The sequence below is a fragment of the Atta colombica genome, unplaced genomic scaffold (genome assembly GCF_001594045.1).
Source record: "Atta colombica isolate Treedump-2 unplaced genomic scaffold, Acol1.0 scaffold96, whole genome shotgun sequence".
Classification (NCBI taxonomy): domain Eukaryota; kingdom Metazoa; phylum Arthropoda; class Insecta; order Hymenoptera; family Formicidae; genus Atta; species Atta colombica.
The window spans coordinates 1920065-1929369 of NW_017259590.1; positions in this window are offsets into that span (position 1 = coordinate 1920065).

The following is a 9305-nucleotide window of genomic DNA, read 5'->3' on the forward strand; positions in this document are numbered from 1 at the left end:
TATATATATAAAATATTATATAATATATATATAAAAATATTATAAAAGTATGCACTTGTATCAAGACTTGTTTTCATACGCTTATAAATAAATAAAAATAAATCTCTATAATATATATCGGATAGATAATAGTGTCTTCTGTGAAAAGACTTCTCGATGTTCAAGAAGTAGGATGAAAAACTGTATAACTATTTGAAGAAACTTCCGAATTCTAATGTAAGAATATTAATAGCGTAATACAAATATAATATTAATAAAATTTTTTTCAAAACGAAAAAATGTTATTTTTCTTGTAATAATGTAACAATTACTTTAAAGATCATTAGCTTCTCATTAGTTATCTTTTTCTGACATTTCAACAAACCTGATAATTTACTGAATTACAGATAACAAAATTAGAATATAAGAGACTTCTTTTTAGTTGAACTTCTTGCGCGATTCATCTTTTTTCTTTTTTCCTTTAATATGGGGACAAAAAGAACAAAAATGAATCATACACAGTTGAGTCAAAAAGGATTTACGAGACATTTTTCTTTGGTTGAAATCTATGAGAGGGGGGGGGACTAATCAATTGTCATTTTAAATAGAGAATAAAAAAAATAAAATGGTAATCAGAAAATATTTGTATCATTTAATTAAATGTTTACAAAAATACCAAATATCGCCAAATATTATTGAGCTTTATTTAAAGAATTAACATCTTTTTAAACAAAAAATTAGGGTTTTTTAAATTTTTAAAATATATATCGTTTAAGAATGTAGCATTTCGAAAATTTTTATAAACATTTAATTAAATACAAATATTTTCAATCATTTTTACTTTATTTTATACATAAGTACTTTATACATAAAAACTGTCAAATGTTTTTTCTTTATTAAAAATTACTTTGTTTTGTTTATTCCTTATGCGTTTAAAAATGACAGCTGATCAGTTTCAATTTTCCAGAGGACATTCTGTTATAATACTAGCCAATTTATTATTGAAAGGCAGTAATTACTTATTTGGAGTAAAAATGCTATATATTTTAACTTTTAATATTTAAGCTAACTAATTAATTACTGTCTTTCAAGTATTAAATTGATCAGATCAGTATCAGATTTCTACAAGAGTTTCAGACGGTTCCTGCAAAAATATCTAAAACATTTTAAGTTTTGTATTTCGATTTTAGACTTTTGTTGCCCAAAGAAAAATTCACGGACGACAACGCGAAGCGATGCGATGCGACGTTCTCGTGAAAGAGTGCGATATATACACGAGTCCGTCCGTCCGTCTGCGCGCGCGACGGAGAGACGGAGTCGGATGGACATGCGGCATGCGGCCGCATAGGGTCGTGCACTTGATATTGAAGCGGCTTCGTGGCGCTTCGGCGACGCTCGGCCGTCTCCGAGTGTTCTCGATGCACGTTACGCGGTGTGGCGGTGGACCGGTGGGCCGCCGGAGCCCCCGGAGGAGCGGACGGTGGTGGACGGCGATGGAGACGGTGGAGTCTCGCGATAAAACAGCGGTGCCACCTATCGGCGCTGCCACCCTCTCCCCTCTCCCATTCGGAATCATCGTTCGTGGCGCGGCCGCGCTAGTCGTTGCACGACGGGGAGTCGTCAGTCGTTTCACGAGTGGTACCAACCGCGGGTTCGTTCGCGCGTGCCGTCAAAGCAAAAGCGTGGCGTCGCTCGCGCCCGTTTTTCGTCATCGTTTTCAACCATCAACGTTTACGCGTGAAACCCGTGGGGAAAATAAGTGCAGCGTACTCACGGCACGGTATTCATGACACGGGACAGTCGTCGTGTCAGTGACAAAACATCGGGCCGCTCCGCGTTCTCTTTCTTTCTTTCTTTCTTTCTTTCTCTCTCTTCTGCTCTCGCTCTCGCGCGCGGCGCCGCTCTCATCGTCATTGCCGTCGCTCAGTCGCTGGATCGCTGGATCGTCTCCTCCGCAGCTTTTACGTCCACGCCCGTTTCGCTCCGCTCCGTTTCGTTTTGAGCGAGAGCTCCGCTTTTTCCCCGTCGTCACGATCTCGCGGCGCAAGTGACAATCGGCCGGAGACCGTGTGGCGATGTAACGTCGTCGCGCTGCTCTGTGACGTCACGCACGTCGGATCGCGCTAATCGAGAAGTATACACAGAGAGAGAGAGAGAGAGAGACACACACACCCACACATACATACACACGCGCGCACCCAACTCATACAAACGCGCATCCTGAGCGGACAGTGCGCGCGCGCGCGCGCGCTCTCCATCCGTCGTCATCGTCATCGTCGTCACCGTTGCACGCTACGTCTCCATCTCCTGCGTCCCTGTCCACATACATACATACACACAAACACATACACGCACGCACACACACCACACACGTATGCGCGCTTCGTTATACGCAATACGCGGAGAGACGAGAAAGAGAGAGGAAGAGAGAACGCACGGTGTGTGCTGTGCGTGCAAACGGTGAGAGATAGAGCGAGACGGAGGAAGGACAGAGAGAGCGTGCTTGGTAAGATCGCGAGAAACAGTCGCGGGAAAAAGTGTGAGCGAGAGCGCGATAGATAATAAATAAGGACGGAACAGTGAGAAAGACAGAGAGAAAGAGAGAAAGAGAGAGGAGAGAAAGAACACACACGCATACATATATGCGCTCTCGCCGTGAGCGCGGAGTCGACGGGGTCGGAGGAAAGGGAGAGGAGGAGGAGGGCGGGGCAGGGGACGAGAGCGGGGAGCGGGACGTTCTGCCACTGCCGCCGCCACCGCGACGTACTTGCGTGTACTGTCCAGTAACAGCAACAGCAACAGCGGGCGCGAGAAGGAGATATACGCCGCTGCGGAGGATGAGAAGAGCGGCGAGGCCGCCGGCCGCGAGACACAGCTACACCGCGAGCAGATAGACCCTTCTGGAAGGCTCGAAGCGCGACGCGGCGCCCCGTACGACGTTTCCGTATTCGCGTCGCGTCGCGTCCTATTATTATTATCATCATCGTCGCCGTCGTTGCAACGCGCAACAACGTCGCGCTGTTGGCACGCGCGCGTTTCCGACACACGTGCGAAGCGGAATATAAAGGAGATAAGGCGGACGCGTATCAACCGCATCCCGTGGCGCCCCACTGTGTTTTTCTGCGGAAAGAACGACGATAGAAGAGGAGAAAGAGGAGAAGAAGAGAGAGAAAGAGAAGTAGACACGTCGCTCTGTATTCCTCAGATATTTCTCTCGCAGCTGGCTCTCGCGACTGTTGTGCGCGCGTCGTTTCCGCTGTCCGTCCCCCCGTGCTACGTTTTTTTGGACCGGCGCTCCAGACTTCGGGGCCTTTCCTGCGAAAGAAAGGAAGAGGAAACGGGTGAGAGAGAGAGAGAGAAATAGAGCGAGAAGATATACAGCCTCGACCTCAAACTCGCCGACGGCAGCGCGAAGCGAGAATGGAATCGTCGTTGTTCCGCGGATAAGTCGGTCGTCGGTCAGTCAGTCAGTCAGTCGAGTCTCTCCGCGTGTTGTGTTGCCGTTTTGCGAAAACGTTTCTCTCTCTCGCTGCCGTCACCGCCACGCGGTTTTACTCCGCAGTTGTGTGTTGCTGCGCGCGAGACTCGACGTAATACGAGCGAAATACGAGTCCGCTTTATAATGCACGGCGGCGCGCCGGATCGCGCGCGACGTCGCAAGAAAGCAGCGGCCGGGTTTCTACGTTCCGTTTTTATTCGCTCGTCGGACGGTCCACTGCTCCGCTGAGAGTCAAGTTCGTCGCGCTCCGCTGTGCGCGCCGCCGCGTTCGTGGCGCGCTCTCGCGCGGCGTTCACCATCGCGCTTTCGATTGTGCGTCGTCGCGACGCACCGCGCCGCGCCGCACCGCATCGCATCGCATCGCATCGCATCGCATCGCATCGCATCTCGCCACACAACCGTCTACCTGCGACGAAGAGAGAAAGAGCGAGACCGTCCGCGGGGACGAGGTAAGACGCGTGTTTTATATCCTTTTTTTTTCTTTTGCCATTTTTCTTCTCTCTTTCTCGATCTGAGTCTCGTGACTCTTCAACGGCTCTGTTTTTCTTTCGGTGACAGTTTCCACAATGCTTTCCCAATGTTTATATGTGTCCTCTTTTCTTTTTTCGAGGTGTCAATGGATAAACGACGTGTAAACGCCCGTGTTTTGTCACGGTTCCGGCCGCAGAATGGTGTTGCTGAAAGGGACAGACCCTCATATTTCTTTCTTAATTTGAAAAGAACAATACTGCATGACGTTTGGGGTGAAACGATCTTTTTTAACCAGAATTTAGGAAAGGTGTTTTTGAGATTATTAGGAACTCTGATTTATACTTGAAACAACAGATTTCAATGCTGGACACTTTATCTCTGTTCCTAAAGTTCTTTGCAAACTTGACTCTGATATTCGTGTCTCTGGAATTTCTGTAATATTCTTAGAAATTATACTATTATTGATAATCAGATTATATCAGATTATCGAATTATAATTGTTACATCTATTTCTTTTCGACATAAACTCCAAGAGAAAACATTTAATATCTTTTCAATTCCTTATATCTTTCTAGTTGCTACTAGCATTGTCCATGAATTGATTTTAATTTTTAATTTAATACATTGATTATGATCTTCAAAATTCTTTTTTATTTATCACTAAATAAACAGATTGTTTGTAAACTTGACTCTGATATTCTCTTTAAAATTTCTATAGTATTTTTAGTTTTACTATTATTGACAGATTATTCAATTATAGTATCTCTCTTCCCGAAGTAAATCTCCAAAGAAGACATTTTACATCTTTCTAGTCGTTATTAAACATGTATTGTACAGGAATCGCATCTAACACACTGAACATAATAAACTTTAGTGTTAAATAACTCTTATTCTTCTTAAAACATGCAAGCTTTCGCGTTTTTTTTCTGGCTAAACATGCCATTAATAACCCGACTTCTTTTAGAGTAAATTCTACAATTTTGTTTCGCAACGATGAGCTATTCGGACTTATTTACACGGATACATTATCTTGAAGGAAGAGGAGGGGGAAACTCAACCGCGATAGATAGTGAACGATTGATTACTTCATGGCGCGGCGAATATATTTTTGAAAGGAACATCTTTCTCTCTCTCCCTCTCTCTCTCTCTCTCTCCTTCCATTCCTCTCACACGCTCGCCCCCGAGGGTCGAATCACAATAATGGCAGGATAAAAATTGCACAATGGCAGTGGCACATTTTCTACGAACGAACGCGGGGTCTAATTTTCGATCCCGTGGATTCTCTCATTTCTGCGTTAAATTTTTTCTCGGTCTAATGAGCTTGAGAAAGCCCACGGTCGCCCTAAGGGCATGTCACGCGATCGCATCGCCTAAGCCACTATTCGAAGAAGGAGTTACAATGTACTCGCATTGTATATATTAAATTGTATAGGCCTACCTCTACAATAACGATGTTTTGATGTGTGTTTCGAGGACTGTGTGCTCCACAGAATCGTCGTGGTTACGCAAAACCTTTCATTTTTAAAAAGAAGACTATGAAACATCGGCCTTGTTTTTTATGGAACTACTAGTGAAATTGACCGTTTTGGCTAAATCCAGAAGGAAAGCCAATCTTTGTGCCTTAGTATGTTACTGATGTTTTCATCTTTAGCAACGTATGATATTATATCATGTTAATAATACAAAAAATTCGGTTTTGAATCATATTAGTTTTTAGTTTCTATAGAAAGGTTCTTTATTATTAAAATTTGTTCCAAAATTACGAATTAGAATTTTCTTTTCAAAATTGAAAACAATATTTTATAAATAAGAATGATATACAATTACATAATTTAAAATATATAATTTTTGGAAGGCAAATTACGATTATTAAACTAAAAATTGTAAACAATATATTTAACATGTTCAATGTCTAAATTCTAAGGAGATAGAGAGAGATAATTAAGGAAAGTAGCAGTGTAATAGTAATAATACAAGGAAAAGGAACATGGTTTTATTCACAACTTTCTAATCTCTGTTTAGTCTTTACTTAACAAGCCGACAGAGTTACGAGTTTTTCCTTCGAGGCCCTTTAAATTGCGTAACATAGGAGGAGCGGGGTTATTTAAATAGTACCACTTGAAGTGCTAACCTCATAATGCTGACGTGTCGTAAACGTTACGACCTAAGTAGACAGGGCCGTATGCCTCTTTTTCTTTCTTTCAATCTCATATTTCTTATCGGCATTTTCTACTAATTGAAACCGATTTCAGAAGATCTTATCTCAATTCTTCTTGCTATTGTAAATTGTATTCGCTTGCCATGAAATAATAATTGCAGGCGTTGCAAAATAGTCTGTTGTCTATATAGAAATCTTTGACGGTTTTTATGGAAGAAGATATTGTGTGCCAGATACATTCTTAAAATTCAATTTATCTGCGTTTACATATTTATACTACGAAATATTTCGGTCAGGTATGATTTTTAATAATTTAATGAGAAAAGAATGAGACTTTGAAACTGAAAGAATGAGACTTTGATATATTTTAACATTTCCATGTAATACATTGTACAATGTAGTCACATTATTTTCGTGGAAACCATCTTCTGCGGATAACGCGATGCGGTTTTCGGGTAAAAAAAAAGGCGGTTGCACTTTGCAGCTTGGCCATGTTTTTCGCGTGACGTAAGCATCTTAAAGCGAGCGTTACGTTTGTTTGAAGAACATGAAAATGATGAGCGACGACGCTCTCTTCAATTCGTGTAATGCGGTTTCGGAATTAATTATATATATATATAATTAATTCCGAAATATATATATATATACACACATCGATGTATTTTAGGCTTCGACTCGAGTATGCGTAGGGTTGGAAAAAAAAAGAAAAAAAAACGCAGGCCATTGCTATGTCGCCTCTACTAAATTGTGCGACCATGTGTCGGTGATTTTTCGCTACTGCATCTGTAGTGGTATGGAATCGCTGCACGATGAGTCACTTAATATATCCGCGGATAGCGAGAAAAATATTTCATGCATCGTAAGCGACGTTTTAATACATTGTTAATGTCGTGTTAAAAGAAAATTCTGATCGCAGGAAGTGACGTTCTACTTTGACTTCAATTTAAACCGTAGAAAAGAAATATGTAATTCAATGATAAGTAGGTCTAATTCCGATAACATTTTTAGAAGATGTACTCGAAAAGGACAGTTTTGCTGAGATATCTAAAAATTTAACTCAATTATAGATCCAAAGATAATTCTGTTGGATTATCGAATAATTGTGTAGGATACTTAAGATGATTGTTACAATGTCAAAATTTCTTGCAGTATTGCTCAACATATTTCCTGAGTACATAAGTAATTAATGATCCAACAAAATTATTTTGAGAGCTACTTAAGTTTTTAGATATTCTAACAAAACCATATTTTTTTCCATATAAAGATAATATAAGAACGTCGACATCGATACGTAAACGATTCTCTTATCAAGACTACTAAATACAGAGAGGCTGACCGGTGTCTGTAAAATTGACAAAAATTTATTAATATTTAGAAAAACAATAGTTCCAGTAACTTTAACAGAACACAGTTCTATGTTCCTAATGAAAATTGAAAGAAAATTTTACATTTTTAATCAAAAAATAAAAAATAAATCGCGAATATTTTTAGCCATGTAATTACATGGCTTCTTTTCGTTATTTACCAACGAAAGGTCTACCGTTGGAATCGATCGCGGAGTTCCGGACACCCCGTAGACCTTGCCGATAAATTGCGCAAATTCGCTATGGAGTGTCGTCGTCGACGCGACGGCCGACGACGATATCGATCTCCCCGAGTTTTCCTAAACGCGCCCACGGTCTACATATGTTTCGGAAGCGAGAGAATGAGCCGTGTGGACATGCGCCGCACATGCACGCATCGGGGCTATTGTATTAATGGCAGTGCCTCTCGTCGTGCGCGACGCCATGTGATGCGCGAGGTTACACCGTGGCCGCGACGACGACGGGAATGACAGTTGTGTTGTGTTGTGGAGAGGCTCGATATTTCGAAACCTGCCATTAGTTGCGGATGCGTTTAACCTTCTCGCTCGCTCTGCCTCGCCGAAAACGGGGAAAAACGCAGGCGAGCGTCCTCGCAGTTTTACGAAAGGCGCGACTTCGTACCATGTACAGAGAGAAAGAGAGAGACACGTCATAATCGTTTGGAAAATAATAATACAATGTGTGCGATTAAACAATACTATATATGTAATAGTGAGCACGTAAATATAATATATAGTATATCAAGTGTAATAAAATACATACAGTTTTTATCTTGTAATAAATGATTAAAATTAAGTAATTTAATATTACAGCATTTTTCATTGGAAAATATCTCGCAGATTTCATCTTGATATGATGAATAAAATTATAAATTTTAGCTTTGAATAAGTGAATTTTTTTTTTGGACGTACAAAATTATTAAAATTTCTATCGTAATAACGCACAACTCTCGAGTAATAATCGCAAGTTGCGTTATCTTGTAAGACGTTACAATGGTAACATTGTTCTGGAAGGCTGAACATCACGTTTGTTGTCTTTATTCATATCTACATATATTTTAAAAGAAAATAATATCTAGTGATTTCTAAGAGATATAAAATTTATTTCTTATGTATTTAATTCCTTTATTATAATTAACAGTAATTATATTATTGTTTTACTTTTAATGATACATTTTACAGAGTTGCAAAATTTACAAATTTAACACATTTCATATGTCTCAAGTGACGTGTTTCCATCTTGTGTTAATTTAATATAAACGTGTTTTATGAATATGTTAGAAAACATTATGTAAAATTTACACTAAATATGTTGAATATTTTTACACATTTGGAAATAGAAACATATTTCTCTAGTAAAATTAACATTTATAATTTGTTAAATTAATATTCATCTTTTATCTATTTATATTCGATTTTAAAATTAGTTTTATATTACTTATACATAAATTGCGTTATTTTAACACTATTAAACATCAATTTATTACACAATATTCATAATATTATGTAATAATCACATGTTGAATTAATATTCGAGCGTGTAAAAAATTTAAGAAGGACAGAACACAAGTAAAAAATTTGTTTACGATTAAATTAAATGTACGTTCTGCGTTTTATTATCTATTTTTGTACGAAATATAAATGTGTTATAAAAATAACTATAATTATAACAATTAAAATAAGCGCCAATGATAATAAAATTAAGATAAGGAATAATGATACGGTTACAATACTTATTTGAATGACCTATATTTATGAGAAATATGCGAATCTATTTCTATATAAATTGTAACTGTTATTTTTATATTATTCCAGTGAGATATCGGGGTAACCGT